The sequence below is a fragment of the Phalacrocorax carbo genome, chromosome 3, assembly GCF_963921805.1.
Source record: "Phalacrocorax carbo chromosome 3, bPhaCar2.1, whole genome shotgun sequence".
NCBI lineage: Eukaryota > Metazoa > Chordata > Aves > Suliformes > Phalacrocoracidae > Phalacrocorax > Phalacrocorax carbo.
In genome coordinates, this window is record NC_087515.1 from 45658302 (window position 1) to 45681056 (window position 22755).

Here is a 22755-nt window from a genome sequence, read left to right on the forward strand (position 1 = left end):
TGCTTTCTAAGATAAGTAGCTGTCATGACTGCAACGGAAAATGCAAAACCTGACTGGCCTCCACGGTTATTGCGTTGCCACAAACTCCTCCAAAATCACAACACTCCCCAATCCTCTGGAATAGGCAAGTCATGAACTGCATCTTCTGCAGGCTCAGAGGCCAGCGATCAGAAAGGTTAAATGTTGGCTGTGTGAAAGCCAATGGTGGTTTTGCCACTGATTTCAGTGGGGGCAGCATTTTACCTTTGTAGTATAAGCCGATGAAAAGCTCTGCCTCATAATCAGATTCCTGTGGCTTAACATGTAAGTGCACGTTGGCTGTGCAGTGGTGACTGCTCATGTGCATATTTCTCAGCCTGCAGGACACGCCAGCAATGCCACTTGCTTTACCCCAAAAGGGAAGAGAGGTAAAGGAGTTTTTTAGTATTTGCCACACACAGGGCTTGTAGGATCAGCTACCACAGTGTGCCTGATACACAGTAGCTGGATTGTGACTGAGCCCTCAGTAACCTCAACCTGATACTTGATAGTAGACAGAAATGAAATGGCACATGTTTATGAGACAGGGGGCTGATGGTTCCAGGCTGGGCTAAAATGGGGTCCTGGGTGGTAAAGGGCAGGGGAGCAGGAGCCCTGGGGAGGCCAAGCAGGAATGTTATAGCCAGTTAGTACTCTCAGGGCACTGACGCAGGGAAAAAAGTGCTTCATTTTCTGATATAAAGACATTACTAGTTCATGGCATTTCAAGTGGAAATAAGCTTATTCTGATATCTCCCTTTATTTCTTTCTGAAGGCAGCACATATATTACCTTTGGATTTGAGTTTCTTCTCCCCTGTATCTCCTAAACATGTTGTCACCATGGCTGGAGACAGGGGAATAATTAGGGCTTCCCAATAATGAAGTACAAATCTGAAGCATAAAATACGCTCAATATTAACTGCACCATGGTGCAGTTAATTTCTGACAACCCATGCTCTAACCTTACCTCAAAATTTTGGGTCATAACAACTACTTACATCAACACAAGCAAGTAGATGCTGATCCACTGAAAGAGACCTTTAAAAGTCTAGTTTTTACACCTAAAGACTTCATGAGATACTTGTCCTATTTCCTCTTTTCCACATGGTTATTGTGAATGCCTGCCTTATCACCTACTTCCTTGGCCAATGTCTAAGTGCCATATTAGCCTTTATATCTCTGCCTGTATTGAATTCTGCTTTGCAGTAAAGCTTACCATGCTATCTCTTTGTTCAATCTGATGGTGCAGAGACACAGTAACACAAAGATCTTCTGTCTAAAAAAAACCAAAACACCAAACAACCAAAAAATGAACAGACCATATTTGTTAATAATATGTTTTCAAAGACTTGCAGGAAACACTGGCAGCTGGTCTTCAGCAAGAACTCTACCAAGATATTGAACCATCAGGGAAATACGGAATTTCCAAGGCAGCAAAAAGGATACTCACAGGCACAATATTGAGGCACGTTTGTCTTCTGTCCTTCTTGACTGTAAAAGAAAAGAAGTAATTCTTCAAAAACCCCAGCTCTTAGCAGCTCGATGGCAGGACACAAGGCAAGGTTATCGCTTGAACACAGCACCAAACCCATCTGTCATACCTCTGAGAAGGGAGCTGAGATTGAGCATAAAGAATGCTTAGCTGCACTTAGCCTTGGGTTTTGGTGTCAGTCCAGATTCAGCTCTAAGAGCTGACCCTCACAAAGAAATTCACTTCTCCATAGTCTTTCAAGAAACTTTTGTAAGATGGAGGGAAGAGGGGAAAAAAATCTGCTGAAAAACATCTGAAGTGATAAAAAATAAAAGAAAGTAGAAATTTATCTGTAACAGCATTGTCTTAACGTATATATTTTTGCATTCAAGCTTACTTGACTTTTCACGTAGAAATTACTCCAAAGGAGCCAACACTTTGCTCATTCGGCCTCATTTTTGTAATGCCCATAAACATACCAGAGATGAAAGGTACCTGCCTGAATTTGGATAAAAATAGATGAGATTTTGAAAAGCAGTAAGAAATGCCTGGGGAAAGTGACCTACATATGGTCTTAATCATGTCAATGGATAACCCCCACATTACCCTTTAAAAGGTCATCTGATAAACATCAACATTGGGCTTTTCTCACAAACCCAACACCTAAAATTGCTTCAGGCTACTGTAATATGGCATGAGAAGTTAAATTAGAAGCATATATTTGGTAATAGCAGCTCTGAGAGGGAGTCTTCAAAAACCTGTGCTCCTATTAAGGGATTAGAAGACCAGCATACATATCAGCAACTATACTCCATCCAAAAAGAAACAGATCAGGAGACAGAAAACAGCATTTTGTTCTGATTAGCTGCTTTGATTGATGTAAATTTCTTAATTTTTTTTTTAAACACTGCTGCAAGCCTACTATTGGGGAACACTGTGAAGAATATCACTATGAAGTCACACTTTCAAGCTTTCCCCTCTCATGGGTCTGGTGGTGATCTTTCCAGAATACATGTCGATGAGGCACACAAAACAAAGCAGTCTCCAAGGAGCTGATAGTCTATGGTTCAATAGTTTTCAGGAATACCCACAATACAAGTCAGACTTGGAGATAAAATTATTCAAGAATAAGAATGGGGTCATTACATATTTCTGGAAATATGATAATTCTGTATGAAATATTTTTTCCAATATTAAAAAAGGAGCAGAGATAAAAAGTGCTTTTGAATGTACTGATTCTATTATTTGAGCATTTTCTGTTTTGGAAGCAAATACATGTAATTTTCCTTAGTGCTAATATTTTGAGGTTATCTGCCCCAAATGCAGGCAAGAAATAGGTCTGATTGTCAAACAAGTAAGGATAAATGCAAAGGGCACATCTTAAGCATTGAAGACTGGCTGAGAAATTGGAGGACTTAAGGTGAAAGAAATTCTCTGTATCAAGGTCATTGGTGTGGTTAGGATATTTTTAAACTGTGAAGAAAGCCCCTAACCTAGTGGTTTTCCATTTTTGAGGTTTTTTTTCCCTTGCACTTGATTCAAAGTGGGACAAGTTCAGTGACGCTATCAAGTAAATAGAGATCTGAATTACGCTTGCATGTATAGGCTTTAAGAAAGGCTAGATGGAAATGGAAGCTTGCTCCCATTCTGATAGCCTCTTGCAGCTAGCTTGAAAATTCTCTGCATACAGGCTTTCATGGAATTTACTATTTATTTCATCCACACCTCATCTTTTCATCTCACACATCAGGAAACATGATTTCTTTAGTGCTGGCTCTGCAACTCTTGCTCAGGAACAAGAGATCATGCTGTGCTCCTTCTCCTTCAGATTTCATTCCCACCAGGGAGGATTTGGCAGGGCATGGGCTGAATTTCTGAGTCTGTTTGAGGTAAGCAGGGCATGACAAAAGTGGTCTTGCTCTTTTACAGACAGAGGCTCTGAACTCCTAAATTATATGTCTCTAAAGTCCTAAGTAAACTGCATGGGTTTTCTCTCCAGGACTCATGAGAGGGGTAGTTAAATTTTCTTTCCCAGTTCCCACTGAAGAGGAATCATCTCTGAACACATTTCTCCCAGTGTCCCTGTATTTAACAGGTCCTGCCCCTATGGACTCCTACCTTGAGAGCATACAAGCAGAAGCAGGCTGTCGCAGCAGGAATCCAGAAGTTCAAACTGTAAAACTGAGTCTTATTAGATACTGAAGTGGCTATTAAAAGAATAGGTGTTCATTGTACTTCTGGTGCGGATAGTTGTTGAAAAGCCTAGAGAAGGATCCTGAGACACCTTAGCTCCTAAGTTCCAATGGATGTATTTGTAGTTGATCAATTTCTCCATCTTCAGGGCTAACCTATTTCCCACTTCAGGCTTTTGACAGCTGGACAAAGCAGGGTTTGAGCTATGCCTTGCTTTAAGTGTGGAGAGATGTTTTCAGTTTGACCTTGCCAAATCAGTCCTTGGCTTGGGGCGTTTGCTGAGATCCAGGAAAGATTTTCCCACTGAATTGCAAGTGAGAAAAACTAACTATCTACAGCGATTTGATGGAGTATTGAAGTGACAAGCATTTTGGGAGATATGAATCTACCTCATGATCTGCAGAGACTTTAGCTTCATAAGGTAGAAGAGTATACTTACACATGTTGATTTGGTGGTGGAGGTAGTTAAAAGCCGGTTATAAAATGTAATTTTCACAGAGGCAGAAGGAATATTTTTAACCACACGCGCTGTGTTCGTGATTAACCTTTTATATTAAAAAGATAAGATTTGGCACAAGCAAATGTGAGCTTTGTTTGGCTTTTTGTTCTTAAGTTCACATATTTTGTTGAAGTACATCAGATAATGAGATGTAAAAGCATACATAGGGAGATAACAGGGAGCAGCAGAATAGCACAGATGAACAGAATATAAATGCATAATCACAGATAGCAAAAGCAAGTCTTCCATTTGTTTACTTTTGTTCTTAAAACAATTAAAAACCTCAAATCAATAGCAGAATGAGCATTCAGGGTTTTACCATGGATCTCCATGCTGTGTAGCAATAGTTCCCCTTCCTCACTTGCTGACTTGCTCTCTGTTTCTTCAGAATCATTGCTGTGCTAAATGATGATGACGTCACTGGGCTTTAAGATCACTTTTGAGACCTAGGGCTGTTTTATGTAATACATTGCTTTGAGTATTTTTGCTGTCATTATCAGTGTTGCCCTGAAAAAATATTTTACATGAGTATGTCACAAGTTAATGGTAAATACGCCAGCTGGTACTTCTTAGAAACAACACTGATCTTTTAATATATTGCAAAGAATTTCTGTTCTGCTTTTAAATATCAACTTCTCCATAGTTTCTCTTGATGCTAATGAGATGCTCAGGCCTCCACCAAGTGTACCAACTTCTGCCAGAGCTGGAGAGAAGCCACGTAGAGAGCTGACTTCATCATACTCATGTCATCCTCCTCCTCTCCATTTTGGATGGCATTGCCTTGGGGGAGACACCAGGTAACATTACCTGATGGTGTGATTGCTGCTGTTTTGGTCAATGCATTAAAGACTAAAAGAGGGACTTTATGAGCTGAAAGCATAAGCTGGGAAACCAAGGGCATAGGTATCCTGTCAGCATCTCACAGGCCTAAACCCACAGCCTTTCTCCAGAAGTAGAAAAGGTGTAGAAGACAGCAAAACATGCTTAAAGGCTTGCTCTTGATTCCTCTTTTCACCTGGCAATAGCTAATATTTGGGACTAGAATGGGGCAAGTATTGGCCAGGACCGTGCAGTGGGCAAGCAGCCATGCACCTTACCTTATCCTTGTACTGCTCTGTACCAGTCTGGCTCCACACTTATGTATTTATTGGTAATGTTCAATCAGGCATGATTGCAAAGATGAGCCTGGAATGGGTAAGAGAAAAGTGAGTTGTCAAATATTGCATTTAGAGAACTTAGCAAAGTATGCAAATAAGTTATGGTATTGATATCTTGACAGCCTTTTCAGCCAGGGGACTGGAACTGGAAAAAGTCTATTGATCATATAAATTAATTTTAAAATATAAAAGTGGCTTTAATAGATAAATAGCCCCTTACACTGAATCCACATTCTCCCCTCGGCAAATCCTCAATTTATACATACGCTGAAATTTCTCCACCTCATCCAGTCAAGCCTTTCTGCATTACACAGGGGGAAGCCATAACCCACCAATTTCAACAACCATGCTGTGTGTCAAAGGCTGGGAATCCTGGATTATCTCATAGAATTCAGCTCATGAACACCTACTGCATATTAAACAACAACATGTTCAAACAAAACAGTGCAAAAGAAAAGCAAAACTAACTCTTGTTGGTTGAGCACACCCTTGAATGTGTTTCTACCAGCTTACGTGAGCAGCCTTTTCTGACACGAGCCTTCTTTGGCTCCCAGAGTATTGGATATTTCTTACTGATACAAGAAACCTGCTGCTACAAACAGGTTGGGTTTTGTTGTTGGTTTTTTTTTTGCCAGATTTGTTAAGCTAGCATGAAACAGCAGCCATTACTGGGACTTCCCACTACAGCAGATAACTAAGAATAATATTCAGTAGCTAGAAAAGGGGCTCAAAAGATCTGGGTTCTATGCAGGGGTCTGCCATTGACCTCCTGCACGTCAGGCAAGTAATTCCATGTCTTCCTGTTACAATTTCTACAGCTATATAATGGAGATAATGATACTTAACTCCTTTGTAAAGTGCTTTGAGACCTGTTGTGAGAAAACAGCTGTAATCCCCTCCCCCAAAATATTTCATGGTTAACCAACTGCAGTGATTATAATATTGAAAGTGTCACAAAAAGCCATTTAAAAGCTCAGTGCATTTGAAGTTACAAAACAGTGAACTGGAAGCTCAATTCACACAGTTTTCCCTCTCTTTTAATAAAATTTCTAAGATGACTTTCTGAAGTCAGGACAACTGAAAATGGGATTACTAATTGCATCTTGCTCATTTCTAACTGGAAAGATTAATCATGGAAGGCAGATGTGTTTCTTCTGGCCCTCGACTGACTTATTCTATGAATTAGTAGAAATAACTCAGAAATATCAGTTCTATCTGAATCAGACAACACAAAATTAGTCCTTTGCTCTTCCTGAGCTTAATTCTTTTGCTCATTCGCTGCTTTCAAATATGGAGCAGGTTGATCCCAAACCCACTGTGCTGTATTTATTCCTGCTGGAGCCACTTTTCCTATCTGATTACTTCAGATTTGGGAGTGGGTCTGTCCAGTACATTGTTGGATCTTGTTGCTCAGACATTAGGTGGGTGAGAAGGTGACTTGTGCAAGGGGATTCTCCACAGCCTTGAGTTATTCCAGTAAACACACAAAATTTGACTGCTCTCCATCACAGATTTATATATAATTTGGCTATGTGGAGGGTGGTTTTCAGCATGCTTTTACATGTGGTTTGGCAATGTTGAGTCTGTTTCACAGCTTGCTTTTACATGTGGTTTGGCTGCAGTGAGGCTGATTTACTGTGAGTTTTTACATGGAGCTTGGCTATGCTAATACTAGGGTCTGTATGTTTGGGATTTTACTACACCTGTAGTAAGACAATGTAGGTCATAATACTGAAGAACAGTTTAGATAAAATGAGTAGTCAAAACCAACATGGCACTGTTCCCTGTAAAACCATAATAAAATACTCAAGCACTATTATACCCCACCTTCCTCCATCATAACCAAAGAGCTGGTGCCCCAACTCCTCATTTGAAGTTGTATGTTTTCTGTTCCAAATGCAGGGGATTAGACATAAATCCTTACCTCAGTTTCAGAGATGGGATCCAAATGGCTTCCAGCCATGTCAGCTGTTCTACCTTTGTGTGGGTTTAATGTATACTCAATACTACATTACAAAAACAATGTGAATTATTAAACCTTTTCTTAACCGGCCCAGATCACCAAATATAGCTATCCACAACCAATAATTTCTCCAGGCAGTTTCCGCTACATAAATTTTAAAGTGACAAAACTCACAAGAGAAGCACTATTTTTCCCAGCTAGACCACAACAGTCTCACAGAAATAATTTATTCCCAACCCACACAAAACACACCGCCAAAGTTTAATGACTAACTCTGAAGTGTAAACACGGAAGTGTTATTTTGATGCAAAGATTCATACATGTCATTTGTATAACATTAGTTCCTTTTGAAGCTTTTGTCTATAGATTGACCCATGCTAGTTGTAATAACCTTTGTCTGTATGATGCTAATCAAGTTCATTCCTTTCACAGAAAAAAAAATTATTCACCAATTTTTCAGTCTGGCTCTTCTTACCCCTACAATAGAGCTGTACATTCCTGGTTTTCATTGCCTGTATCGAGATTTCCATCACCTGGAATTTTCTTGTTCTATGCTTCAAATGCAAGATGGAACAAAAACCTTCCAGATTTCCCATCCCATAACTCCCAGTACTCTTTTGATTTTGGTTTTCCTTCCCTTTATATGCATTAACTTAGATTTACATGTACACAGGTTTTATATCAATTGTCTCATAACCTGAATTCTTTTTCCCTGTTAGCTCTTGAAGGGGGCAAGATAAGGCTGGGAAGGAAGGTAAAGGGGGAATTACAGTTAAAGTGAATTTTCTTCCAAGAATCCACCTAGAGACACAGATATCATTTCCAGATGCTATTGTAGGACTTAACAGGGCATTAGGTGTCACTTAAAACTTTTAATCACATACCAGGAACTGAGCTAAAAAAACACAGCAAGTGGAATACAGTAAGAAAGTACAGTGAATGCTACTCCATGTGCAAGCTGACTAGAAATGAACACATTTGGCAGATAAATTAGTAAAGGCAGAAAAAAATCCTTTCACCTTTGCTCAGTTCTTGAAACAGTAATCTGAGTGAGTCACCCAACAAAACAAATATTTTTATCTCTGAAAATGCAAAGGAAACACTCCACCTACTGATGTTTGATACAAAAAGCATTTCATATTAGTAGTTTTTAAATATTCAACTGTATTATCTCTTAGTAATTTCTCCTCTTTGGTAAAAGTGTTCTGCATCGAGTTATGCTGCTGTGACCTGGATGAGAGCTGCAGCCTTCAAAAAAGTTGCGTGACTGAGCATGGAGGCTTCTGGATGATGTTACATTTTACCTTTTGTGTTATCCTTCAGCACAGCAAGTTTGCTAGTACCTCCCTTTCCTGAGTTCAGAGTTGGTTTGCAGAATTTCCTCTTCCAGAGCAGAGGACAGATGATAAAATGAAGTTTAGAGGAGTCTTGCTTTGTTGTTGGTTTGGTTTTTTTTCCTTTAAATTTAATCCTGAATTCCATTAAATAAAAATTTTAAATTATCTGAAACCAAAATAGACAGGTATTTAAAACTGGGCCATCTTGTTTTGATTAGCATTTATAAAGCGATTCACAATTTCAGTTCAGTTTTCATAAACAGATGCATTAACATAAGAACTTGTAATGGAAAGTATTTATTGAAATTATGATATGCCCTTATTAGAAGAGATGCACTCGAGATCACTTTTCTTTCCAAATTTATTTTGTTCAGTAGAGTTCATGACTTACTGTGCAATGAGGGGATAGTGGAATTTAACAACTTCAACCATGTTTCATTTATCTTTGTAATCATGCTGTAAACAACCTGTATGAAGACACCCAGGTCATCACATGCACTCATAAAACAGAGCAAGTAACCCTGGCAAGGGAACCTGCACAGTCTTCTCAGACCAAATTCCTGTTTTAACCTCTGAAGATAAGAGCCAAATTAAGCTGTTTCTTATGTTAAAATATGGCACATGGCACTACTGCAAGCAGAAGGGCTAAATAATAGTTGGGGACTAAAACTACAGGCTAATGCTTTTCAAACCCTTCCATATGCTGGCTGAAATGAGCTCAGGGTTTCTTTACCACTGTTATCATATCAGTTAATATCAGAGTCCAACATCTAAAGTGCAAGGATTTGTTTTAAAATTAACCACATTTTGCATATATTTGATATGCAATTTTTACTGCCACTCATCACTCCATTTATTGGATCCCTCATGAGGCAGATCTGGAAGTTGTAAGGTTTCAAGATTAATAGTTTGGGAGTTGTCTCCTGAAACTTAGAACTTCGCATTTTCAGGTTTATCTCCCAAATAAGAAAAGTGAAAAGCCTTTTAAATTTGTTTAGGGACAGAAGTTAAGTTTTACCCCTCAAAAGCACAGTTCCCATCTCTGCTTGCAGGAAAAGTGCTGGTTGTTGCAAGTTTTTGGCAGCTCTTCAGACTATCACAAACAGCAGCAAAGTTTGCACATTTTGTGGATTCTGGTGTTTTCACTGTAGGTTTTCAGAGATCATGAATAAAAAAATGAGCCCTTGTCCTCAAAGGTAATATGACCTCAGATATACTTATCAACACCCCATGTCTGTAGACTCCCACAAGGCAGAAGATATTTTTACCTTCAAAACCAGCAAGGGTATGATCTTAGGTATGCCTAATCATAGGTATGCCTATGATCATAGGTGATCATAGGTATGCCTATGTCAATATTTCTGTTACTAGTAGCACCAGACAGCAGGAGGATGTACTATGCACAGAATGCTATATAAATGCCTTAAAGGTACACAGCACAAACAGCTTTTCCCTCAGGAACTTAGTGCTGAGCTTTGCTTTTCCAAGGCTGGTTCCCATCCATCCAGAAGACCTGTGCTGGAGTGGCAGACTTGGTGACACAGCCAGTTGGGGCTGCCTTATTTCTTTAAATTATTCCTTCTGCCAGCCCTCCTTCTCCATCATATCATCACCTGCATAGTCACATTGGCAGCTGCTGGGAAAATGCTAGCACACATTGAGCAGCAGCATTTCTGCTGAGGGCAGATATAGGCAGCTATATGAGGAAGGCATTGGCAGGTCATGCTGTTTCCTATATCTACTGTGAGCAGACAGCTCTGCAGAATTGCTCAGGCAGTACTGAAACAAAGACACAGTTTTAGAAGCATGTAGCAACCCTGGGAGAATGGATACTGCCAACCCCCCAGTGGTAATATATGAGACTAATTCATTTCCCACCCACTGCTGCAATTAATAAAGGGTGCTGCTAGACACACAGGCTAAGCTTGCTGCTACAGCATTTCTCCAAGCAACCACTGCTCTACAAATAACAAATCATATCCAGTCAGGGTGAGCCAGTTATAGAAGTTTGCCAGAGGCGTAAAAAGAGTATGCTTTCTTCTCTTTCTCACCAAACAACCCTTCTGCTGAACACAATGTATCTACACATTCACATGCAAAGATATATTGCTGCTAATATAACTTACCATTGTATTTCAGTAACCTAACATCCACAGCATCAGAAAAGCAGCTAAGCATTAACTAGTGTTTTGCATCTACCACTCAGCATGCCAAGAAGATACTGAATTCCATGACCTCAAAAAAAAAAAGCCACATCAGCAGATGAACTCAAACTTCAGAAGTTTTTCCTATTATTTTTCTACTCATGGATGACTTCTGACAGTTTGTATGGAAATTACTTCTTTCTTAAGTGCTAAACTCTGCACTGGACACTGCTGATAGATGACTAAAAAAAAATCTGTCTTCCCTCAATGTTACTTTATCTACAAATCTTCAATTTGGTCCCAAGACTACTTCTCATGTTGAAATTAAGTTCTTCACATTTCTCAGAATCGTTTCAGAGCGATGAAAGCATTGAGATGGGATGCCTCTAATTATAGGGATGATTCGTCTAGATAGGTTCCTAAATTATAACCAGGGGAAGAGTTTGCCACCAAATAACATAAGGTGCAAGTATTTGAATAGAGGAAGGAAAGAAGATAAAAGACCCAGCTTCTGGAGATCCCAAAATAATTCATTCATTGCTGGGGATAAGTCACACTGAAAGTGCCCATATTTGTAAATTTTGACTGTTTGTTAAACTCTCCAGAAAGGATCTACATCATTATAATTTTATTTATATGGAAGAAATAGGGACCCAGGAACTGCAGAGTTGTAAGGACTGAGTAAGATCCAAGCTGTTACATACATAAATGCCAAAAAAAGGCTACTGAGCTACAGACCATCTCAGACTCTGCCCTTTCCCCTGCTACCTCCAGACTCACAAGTACTATAAATTAGCAGTTAATGAAATTGTTACTCAAGACTGTGACACCTGGAGAACATGCAATGTGCCACTGGTCAGAATTTCCAAATGAAATTATTTTTTTGGTTATAAAGCCAAGGTACATTTCACAGGCTGTCTTGCAAAGCACAATAAAACCCCACTTACCAAATTTGCTTGCAAACCAGCCTGTATCTGGAACTGGAATGTTATCTACCTGAACAATTACAGAGTGATTTTGGTGTTCCTGAGATACAAATAAACTAGAACCAAATTATTTGTTCCCCCCCTTTTCCTCCTTCTCTAGGTTTTCTTTTTTCCTTTTATATTTAACAGCAGCCATTACTCTATTATAAAGTCTTCATCAACATTAAACCTCAGGACTGCAATCTGAATAGGCAACAATCTACAGAGAGAAAAACCCATACATGCAGAAACACTGGGATCTGCCTAACCCAACTGGAAAGTTTCTGAGGCAAAGGAAAGAGGGAAACTAGGTGAAAAGACTGTCTACAGCAGTATATCTGTTCAGGTCCCATATCTACCTTGGTTCCCCTATGAGAGGGCTTACAATAACAAGTGTTCAACAGTTTGCCATCCTCATATCTTATCTAATCTCTTGTGTTAGAAATTTAGCAGCATTAATAGAGAGTTTATTTGATTGTTGAAGAAAATGTCTTTCCCAGGACTTATACTGGTATACATTCAAATGAGAATGCTGAACAGAGTCCATGTTTGAGGCAAAGAGAAAAACATAAGTGCTTTAAGTCAAAGCACAGAATGGTTGTGCTTTGATTTAAAATTCATATATAAATAGATTTTTAATTTGTGAAAGCCCTAGACAAGATGCAACATGACCCTCCACAAAATTGTTCCTAGGCTTCAGCGGTGAAGTCCTGATTACGATGGTTCCCATGCTGCATCCAATTTCAGTGCAATTTTAAGCGTGGTCTTCAACAAAATCATAATCTCAGCATGTTACCCTGGAAATATAGCTTAATAAATTACAGTCAGTACTGAGATTAAAGAAGGGGAGAAAGGGAAAACTTCTCACTAAGCTATAACCAGTAGCCCTTAAAAATTAAATACTCTTGCTAAAATCCCATCAATTTTTCTCTTGTGAGTATGACATATTGAGTCTTGTAGATAATTGAGTCATTGTTTCAAATAGACCAAATAGTTGCATCAAATTTGATTTAAATTCTGAAGAGCTAAAGAAAATGGCTGGTTTTTTGATTAGCCATAACACAAAAGAGTCAATTTCTCAGTTGGATTACTTACCTTTCTCACTCCTCAACAATATAGTCCTAAAATATTATCCTCACTTACTGCTTAGGTTTAATTTAAATCATTAATCAATTTCATCATTAATTGGTTGCTAATCATGCACATATGGAGAAAGACAACCATCTTCTGAAACAGTTTAGGCTTTACTGTAGCCTTAGAGAAGTGTATTTCCCTTCCCCACATCCCACCCCTACCCCTCAAGCAGTAGGATGGTCTAAGCAATTTTTCTGTCAGTGTGGAAATGAAGTTGAATAAATGGACAAAAGTTTACAAATGTACTCTTTTGGTTATGTTTAAGTCAAAGAGAACATGGAGCTTTCTGCACATTGCTTGCTGTCATCCAACCATTCCTCTTTCTGACCCATAGGTGGTTACAACAACCAAAAGTTGAGCATGAAATATACTTATCTATATAAGGAGTAATTTTTTTTTTATTCATTGCTAAGAGGTGGTGCCAAATGCTCTTCAAAGCCAAGAACAGTCTTTCGCTTAGTCATGCTGTGCTGGAAGAGGGTTGGCTCTACAGCCTTCAATAATGGGAGGCTTGGTGTGTCTGACCAAAAATAGTGAAGTATGGCAAATAGCGTGGATGAAAATAGTCTGGGTGAGGGAGAAAAGTGAAAACATCCAAGCACAGGACAGGTAAGCTGCTAGCCCTCACCCAGAAAAACCAATATGCCTTAAAGGAACATGGGGGACAGGAAGGGAGGACATAAACTTGCAGAAAAAAAGGCCCTTACAATTAGCTTCTGAAGACAGAAAAGAATTCAAGCACTCACAATGCACATAAAGTCAGCCCAGATAAAGTTTATGATAATGATATCTGAGATCCTGAACAAGTAACAGCCAACAAGGCCTTTACTCTGCAAGCTGCTGAGCTACCTCACATGTTAGTAAATTCCTGGAAGATGCTGAAAGCTGAGGTCTTTTTAGGACTTGTCCTTAAGTGAGCATTTTATATTGTCAAGAAGTGACCTACATAGAAATAATTGCCTTCACACATCACGCACATGTGTATACTTATTCTCAGAACTCACATGTATTGCTTTTCTGATTTGCACCCTGGTGGAAGTCTCCAAATTTAGTCTTCAAAGTTGGCCTTTTTTACAAAGTAACTCCTAAACCTCGATGGATTCTAGCTATCCCAGAGATGGCCTTTTCAATGTCAGAACTGAAAAGGGAGGAAATATGTGAAGAAAAGTCTTTTTTGAGCTTTTCCAAGGTTTGCTTTATAGAGATTGTTTCAAGTATCGTAGTCCACAGAGAAGCCAAATAGCCAGTTTGTTTTTCAACAGCTATGACCTTGTGCCTCTGTAAGCATTCTCCAGACTTGCACAGGAGCCTGCAGCTGGGCACCTTGGTCTCGCGCCCATGTTAACTGTGCAGTCACACATTAGACACTGCCAGGAGCACTGTTTACAGCTATGGACATGATTACATAGTGCACAACAAAACTTACAAATGTTTCTCATCCCAAATACCTTCTGGATATTCCTAATACCATGAAAGTGTTCATCATGTCAAAGGAGGAAACAGGTCTTTGAAAATCTCAAACTGCCTTTCAGCTTAACCACCTCCCAAACACAAGTATATTAGCACGTAGCAGATCCTCAGCACAACCCTCCTGGTTGTGCTGTAGCTTTTGCTCCACTTAAGAGTACTGCATGCATCAGATCCGTCACTGCTGTAACCCCTATGAGACTCCTTGCAAAACATATCGCCACTGTTATTTATGACAATTAAATATCACCACTGTTTGTCTACAATTTTAGAACAGGGATGGACAGTAAGGTTCTGCATACTCCCCATCCAACAGCTTTAGGAGACCACTGATCCCATCTAAAAATTTCTGTGTTCATAGCAAAATTTATAGTGAGAGAATATAGAGCCACACATGCTGACAACTTCAAGACAAAGCAGAGCATAGTCACCAGGGTCAAACACCTAGCATAAAATGCCAAAAAACCTGCTCTACACCCTGAATAAGTTTTTCATAAGCTTTGGGCTGCAGTAACTGAGAAACTATGGTTATGGGGTCACCTTCTGTCCCAGCTAGGGACATGTTCAAGGCTCCCATCAGGTTCAGAAAAGCAATTTGTTTTGTGGTCCCTGTAACCCCTTGCCAAGAAGATGGTTATTGTGATACAAGTCACTTTGCTTTCCTGATTAACAGTCTTTATTGTAACAGGTTTTTTTTGTTGTTTTGGTAACCTGTGAGGCTATGGCCTAGAGTTATCAGTACTCCAAACCCTTGGACACCATCCTCCTTGCCGGCTGCTCCTCTGTACCTGGTAATAGTCATGGACTCCCAGCTCTGCAACACCCCTATTGCTCTTAGTACTCCCCTAGCTATGGTGTCCAAGAGCATGGGCCATCAGGCTGCATCCCAAAGCCTGGGTCTTGCTGCTTTCACAGTGATCTTGGTCTAATAAACCATTCTTGACAGCACGCTCACTATTCTGCCCCTCCTTTACAGCACTAAATTAAGGATGAGAAAATAAAGTAGAGCAAAACCAGAATTTTGTGATGGCCTTGGGTGGAGCTGTAAGGTCCCCCAGGATAGTAGGCAAACCAAGCTTACTTCACAAACCAACCTCCCTGCATAATGTATGCCTTGAAATAATAGTTTTAAATTCTAGGGCCCTACCAGATGGTTCTTCTTGTTCACATGGTCATTTTTTTAAAACCTTCTAGGGTTAGACAGAGTAGCAAGTAACCTACCTCTTCAAAGTAGGTTTGAAGGTCTCTCAGAAACACAGGACCCATTTTAGCATTAAAGACACATCCATCTTCAGTGCAGCTTCTGCAAGGACTGGTCACCCAAGCCTAAGATTAAACGCATTCCCAGACCAATGAGAAGAAGGTGTGTAGGTAGGGGCTCTCAGGTGTGGCTTGTGGCCCCAGGTGGGGTTGGGTCAGGGAAATCAAGGCCTATTAATGCACTCAGGGCCCTGACAAGTTGTTCCTATTTCTATAGATCCCTCTGGGGAGGAGGGTGTGTTTGTTGTCAAGCCATCAGTTTGCCTCTCAGCAGCTGATCTACAGTCCATAAGACTTTCATAAACAGAGTTTGGGATTGGGATCAAGAAGCTAATACTTAAGTAAACAAGAGTTTGCTTCGTATCTGTCTGACAATACATCTCATTCCACAAATGGATGGGGGCAAAGGACTGTACAGAACTTGTTCTTAGAAAAAGCCAAAGCCTGCATTCACAGGAAGGATAAACTAACACCTCTTTCTCTCTCCCACTTTTCTTCACTATATAACACCCTCTACATATATACACATAAATAAATGTATAAACTATATATTTTTTGTGATGCCACAATCTGTAAACAAAGATCCATTGTGTGAGTGAATACTGTATCTTTGAAGATCTTTCATTCATAATTTCCAGGAGGAAATAAATTAGGAAAAGAAAAAGGTTGCTTTTCACAAGCTAAGACTAGAAGACACAAAAGTAATTGCCAATGCTAAGTAGATAGGTAAGTCCATGTAACTCTGATGTCAGAAGGCTCAACTTTAGGTGTAGCTCTCAATCCTTACATTATAGAGTTAAAAAGTTGCATTGATAAATACATGTAGTTAGGACAAAAATGCCAAAAATAACCTCTGGAAATTCCAGCCCCTGAACCACCATAGAGTCCAGGCTGTCGAAAAGATTCACAATACATCCCAGATTGCATATAACAGGCACAAACTGGGTCTATTAACTTGGATCTAGAGCCAACAGTATAGACCAGAATATGTAGGTGGCCTGTTATGATGAAAACACTTTCCCCACCACTGCCACGTTAACAATCTGCTGTTGAGTCAGACAAAAACAATCCTCCCTCCCTCCCTGCCCCATCTGGTCTCCTGGGCTGAATCGTCCTTGCTGCCACAGTCCTTGTGGCCTGCCTGCCCTGACTTCTGAGATGACCAGCCACTTTGTCCATCCTATAGGGTTGAATTCTCAGGAATCATTTGAAATTAAGTCAAACGCTCAAGGGGAGAAAATTTTGCTGACTATAGGGAGCCTTTATAACATCAGCAACAACTCAGGTTAAGATTTTTTTTCTTTCTGCCTCCCTGGATACATGAACCATTCCAGAACTTGTATCTGAATATTTGGTTCTCATGTATATTTGTTAGTTAGCAGTGGCATTCCTATTTTTATATCTTTGAGGTTTTAACTTTCTTGTTAGCAACATTAACAAGGTTTACAGCATATAAAGTGAGCTGTGGCATTTAAAAAATGTTGCCCTAATGTAACACCAGCTTTTTTTTTATACACATGTTCAATGGCAAACTCCTACTAACAGGCAGAATGCATTTCTATGTCTGGGCAATTTTATAGATGGTGTTCCCACCTCTGGGCCACAAGGTCACAAATTTGTTTCTGATTCTATTAAAGAAACACTCAACAATGGTAAGTTTGTGTGCTGCTTTTTTTTTTTTTAATGAGGGGGGACTGTTTTATGTGATCCAAGATCTTAAAGATACTCCAAGGAATCTCTGTTGAACGCTGGGCCTTTCACCCCCATGGCCTGACCATATAATGCTGGCTGCAGATTTGAGACGGTTTGTCTGGCAGTTGGGTAAAACAGACATAACTGAAAAAAGACAGGCAATGTCTCTCTCACCTGCCCATGCATAGTTACACTGCCTTCAGAGGGGTTTCATAGGTGTAGGATTTGACTCTGCATCAAAAGGATGTACAGGAGTTAAAGGTTTACGATACCTGTACTCAGCTCCTGTTTCCTCAGCAGATCCTCTGTGTGACTCTGAGGACCTCACCCAAAAGCTTTGCTGCCTGGTCCTCCACACCAGTGGGATGGAAGGAACAATACTCCTCCCTTGCTTGCCTTCATCTGTTTTGCAAGATTTTAGAGGCAAGGCAATAGTAAATCAAGACCTCAGTAAAGACCTTTACACTCCATACATTAATAAGAATATTTACTGATCTCATGGCAAGGACATATAAAAAGCTGAATATGTCCAAAGGTTCCTATTGTTCCATGAAACACCAATCTTATGCTTTCTTGGAATTAATTTGGCTAGGTATTTTCTCCTATTTTCTTACCATAACTATTTATTGTATGATGCTTATCCTCATTTAATGAGAGGGGAGGCAACATCCAGGCTGGCCTCAGCCATTGGAACACCGTGTGCTCTGGGACTTCCTGGCCACAAACATATAAACTTTTGGCTTGAGAAATGAGTGGGGGCCAGCAGAAAGGCAGAGCTGACGAGGTGAAATTAAGAGCACAGGAAAGAGAGAATCAGCATCTGAAGGAGGGAGGATAAGCTCATATCTCTGTTGAAAGAATTTCATCATCATCTATTACTGTCCAGAAGTCAATTATGAAAATGCAGAAGGGCAAGAAGCGCAGCCCTTTTTGTGGGATGCTTGAGTTACTGTGGTTAGGAGGATCGAAGCTAGGTATCACATGCCTCTACTGAAGGGAGATTGGCTGGAATAAAGAAAGGAGCCAGAATTTCTAGGCTAGGAAAAAGGCTGATTGTGTTGCAACAGAGCACAGGAAAGGGAAGTTGGCTGCAGTATCTGACTGGAGGCCTTTTAGCTACATGAGAGAACTCCAGGTCTATTCTTTCTCCAATTTCCTTATGCCCCCATGGAAGCTTTTGGTGGAAATTTGCTCCATTATGAGAGGACTGGAACACTGAGGGCCAGAGTGTGACTGATCATCTGGCAATAAGAAAGAAGGTTCAAAGGAGAGAAAACTGCTCAAGCAGGATTTGGCAGTGCTATTCTGCACTGCAAATTGACCTGTGTGAGTGACAGACTGCCACTGCTGGTCATTACAATTATATATTTTTGAAAAGTGACAGTTCAAGAAACTCTCCAAGGCTTGGATCCAATATGATGACTTTGCTCTCTGAAAATCATCATCATCACACAGATTCTTGTGGCTCAATGAAGTACTAAGTTATCTTTTGTGCAATATCACCTGCTTCAGATTCTCTCCTCCATGGTAACTACAGGTTTGGCTATTTAAAGGCAGTATGACAACAACACACAAAACTATTACTAAACATCTTTGCTCAGAGGAGACATTTCTTCCTAACAGGTATTTTTCTTTTTCTGTGATGTATTTTGTTACTTCATAGATAATGGTTTATGATCACCATGCAATACCTTTTCTAAAAGTGGTTGCAGCTTGTCTTGCTTCTCCTAAGAAAGGCAAGTTTTCTTTTGCCTCTAGAAAATTTTGCAGTTTTCTCAGTTTTTTTAAAAATCCCTACAGAAGTTCCCTTAAAATAAAAGTCTACAGCTAGGCAGCACGTACATACCTCCCTACAATGCACAGGCAGTTCTACACTAAAGCAATCAATCTACTTCACTTACTGTTGTCTCTATTCATTTGGTTACTGTTACAAACCACTTGGGCAGTTTATAGGATCAATTCTGTGATAAAAAAAGGTGTGTTTAATGTGTTTGTATATTTATCAGAAAAGAATCCAAAACAGCTGGGGTGGCTTGTCCATGAGAGACATGGTTAATAAACAAGGAATGATCAATTACTTCACACCACATTCAGGCTTTCTGCTGTTAAATGATATGGATGTTTTGATTGTTCCAGGAATGCTGGTGAAATGCATTCAAGGGAATGGAAAGTCTGACTTTTTTGCTACAAGACTAAGAGCTTGCTCCTGGGAGAGAAGGACGAGTTCCCGGGGCTGCTGTGCACATCTGGTTTGGTTTGGATCCATTAGCCTCCACAATACCCACTGCAAACACCACAGAAATGCTGTTCTTCTGAAGTACAGTAGCAGATCTTGAGTGTGTATTGAACTAGACCCTCAATGGGTATAAATCAAAGTAACTACACTGAAATCAATCCAGCTGCTGCTCTTTGCACATGTGTTCTATCTGATGTGAGACCCCCAAGTACCACAATCACCACTCCAATGTCTTCTTATAGCCAGCCACTATCATGCACAACATACCCAGCTCTTTCAGTAGCTACCCCCTGCCCTGCACTTTCAGTGATTCTTTCCCTTTCCTCTGCCCTTCCTTCCCTCCCTTCTCCTCCCAGAACTGGCATCGCTCAACATTTTGGCTAGGATACCAATTCTCCAAACTGAAAACATCAAAGCATATCTCTGGTTAGATCTCATCCCAACCCTTGGAAAATGAATAACTAATAAGGCAGCATGACATTGTTTTCTATTCATTATAATGGAAATAAATTGTTGGCTCGAAATCAGGCACTGATTGTTCCTTTGATATCACTGCCAGGAAGCAAAATAAAATGGCTTTTTAAAAATCACCTTTCACGGGGAGTGCCACGGGCATTTGAAAGATGAGCCTTTTTCCATGTCAAAGGCTCTACCAGAAGTGCCAAACACACTACAAGAAAAATTCAAACCCTTCCCTATTTAAAAAAAAAAAAAAAGCACAAGAGAAAATGTGAGAGCAGGATTGCCTGGGTGGGCTGGCACACCACAAATGTCCTGTGACTGCTCACGAGCCTGCAGTAGAGCTAGCTCCACAGCGAGGAGCATTTCCTGAAGAATATGGAACACATCCTTTGCATATTTTTTCCCCTCAAAAAAAGCACAGGTGGGCTGAATGAATTACTCTGTCTGCCTGGCAGCTCTTAAACTAATAATAAGGGACTTTAGGAGCCCATAAGATGGGGGTGGGTTGGTGATTTGCCATGGAACTTGAACCACCCATAAATCTTGCTTCTGTGTTTCTTTCATGGTTTTTTGTTTGTTTGTTTGTTTTTTAAATGCTACATGGAGTACCAATTTCGTTGTACTCCCAATGCCTTCTCAGTGTTTTAGGTGTGGACTTTCAGGTGTTTGAATTACTCTCAAAGTGCTACCACCCCTAGCTAATGGAGGAATATGCATAGAGAGGAACTTCCTCATCAGAGTTAATAGTTGGATCCAGATCTTAAGCGATCCAGAGTACAGTGGTGTTTGGTTTTCATGACGTGCTGCTGTTTGATTTGGCTCAGAGCAGAGGATAAAGTGGAGTGCCAGATTCAGATCTCAGGCCAAACTTGGATTTTATATTTCAGCTACCAAACTTCATCATGTTTTGGCAAAGTCATGGTCTCACCTGCTCACACCATGTGGAGAACACCTGTGATTTGCTGGAAGGGTGGTTGATCATCTGTGAGAAACTCCTCATTCGAAAGCTAGCCTATGAGAGACTATTTCAGCTGACTCTGGCCACTGCAGATGATGTTGTGCCCTGGGAGCATAGAACCACTGAAACATGTCTGGACTCTTCAACTGCAGAGGAAAAAAAATTATGTACAGAAAAGCTGTCAGGAGCACACTGCAGCTTTATTCCTTTCTTTGTTGTCACAATTATTGGAACCAGTGCAACCTTCTTTTTTGTAAGATTTGGACTCCGATGCACAGCATCAGCATGACCTGAGAGTAAACTGGGACAACTCTTACCTATATCACTTTCTACAAAAGCCTACTTCTGAAAGAGTCCGTCATACTCCTCCCAACTAGTGGTTTTAGGTATCATTTTTTGAAGAATATGCTGGCAGACCCTTTTACCAAAAATCAAACCAATACCCATAGCTTAAATGGCAAAAGATCTGTGTGCAGCAAACAGCATGGTCTGCTGAATATTAAGGCCCTGTTTGACACAGATCTTATGCTTATACTTGGCTCTAAGTGCATCCTTATTCTGCAGAGTAGTTAAGCATATTATTAACTTCAAGGCTGTAGCTATGTCCCACAAAATGGGGCAATATAACTGGGACCTTATAAAGTGATTATGAAATAGGTGCTTTTCTGAATTAACAGGTTTGAAGGGGTCCCACCAAAGCACTGAGAGATTACGTAAAGACTTTCCATTGGCTTCAGCAAACATTCAGCCAGGTCCTAATTTTTATACTTATTACTACCTTACAACGGGATATTTGGAAAGGAAAAGGAAGGACCTTCAGATAATACCAACTCCTCTAAATTATTTCTGAAAATTAAGGGTGTGATTACTGACCTGTAAGTACTTGATGATCACACTTCGGTTTGAACTTTTATGAGTGTATGTAGGTTTACTAACTCTAGCACTGCCCAGTAATTTACTTCCCAGGTGGGCTACGGAAGTCATCTGGAAGAAAGAAAACTGTCTAAGGGCTTGCTGTGCAAATGAATGATTGTGGTAGCTGGATTTGTGCATGTACATTTTTGGGAACAGTTTTCAGAGGAGAGGTAGAATTTACATTTCTAATAAAATAAAATATTTTTCCTTAACCCAGAAGTAGTACTTCAGATTCTTACTTATTTTATTAAAAGATCGGTGATCACTATCTCCTGCTCTTATGTGTAGACAGAAACTGGGTTCAAAGACAGCAATGAGCTATTCAGACACCAAAAGCCACTGTGACAGAGGTGTGAAGAAGGTCTGAGTGACTCAACAGCGTCTTTCCGACTATGTTGTCCCTCCCTGGGGCATCCTTCTTGCCCCAGAAGATAACCAACCTCAGGGGCTTTGCACAAACTTCCATGTACTGAATAGCATGATCCAGAGTCATGATACCCTCGAGGGCAGTATAAAAGTCTCAGGTGCCAAGGGCAGTTTCTTTGTACTCAGTAAGTACCCGTTTGCTGGTGAGCAAGGCTGTACCACGAAGATCACCCGAGGAAGCTGGCAGATGTTTTGAGACCCGGCAGGTTGACTCCTTCATGAGGTTTGAATCCTAAAGCACCATGGTTTGGCTAACAGTTACTGGTAAATCTGTAAATTGCAAATCACTTAATGTACGTTGATCTGTCCTATCTGAAGAGACAAAAGTAAACATCAGACCTGAAAATCCAGTCAGCATTGATATTCTGGCACATGAATTGTTACATATTTAGAGGTCCTCCTTGGAGAGTGTGGAAAGATTATACCGTGGCATGCAAAACTGGTACTCAACAAAATT

The 22755-nt window shown here is 40.1% G+C and overlaps 1 long non-coding RNA gene across 1 annotated transcript; it reads right to left on the reverse strand.

Moving 5' to 3' along the window:
- Positions 1-1252: 1252 nt before the first annotated feature.
- On the reverse strand, positions 1253-21936 carry LOC135312848 (uncharacterized). Its single transcript, XR_010372467.1, has 4 exons — positions 21831-21936; positions 20928-21103; positions 5280-5367; positions 1253-1510 (listed from the first exon to the last, which is right to left on the reverse strand). It is a non-coding gene; the product is annotated as an uncharacterized LOC135312848 (long non-coding RNA).
- Positions 21937-22755: the final 819 nt, after the last annotated feature.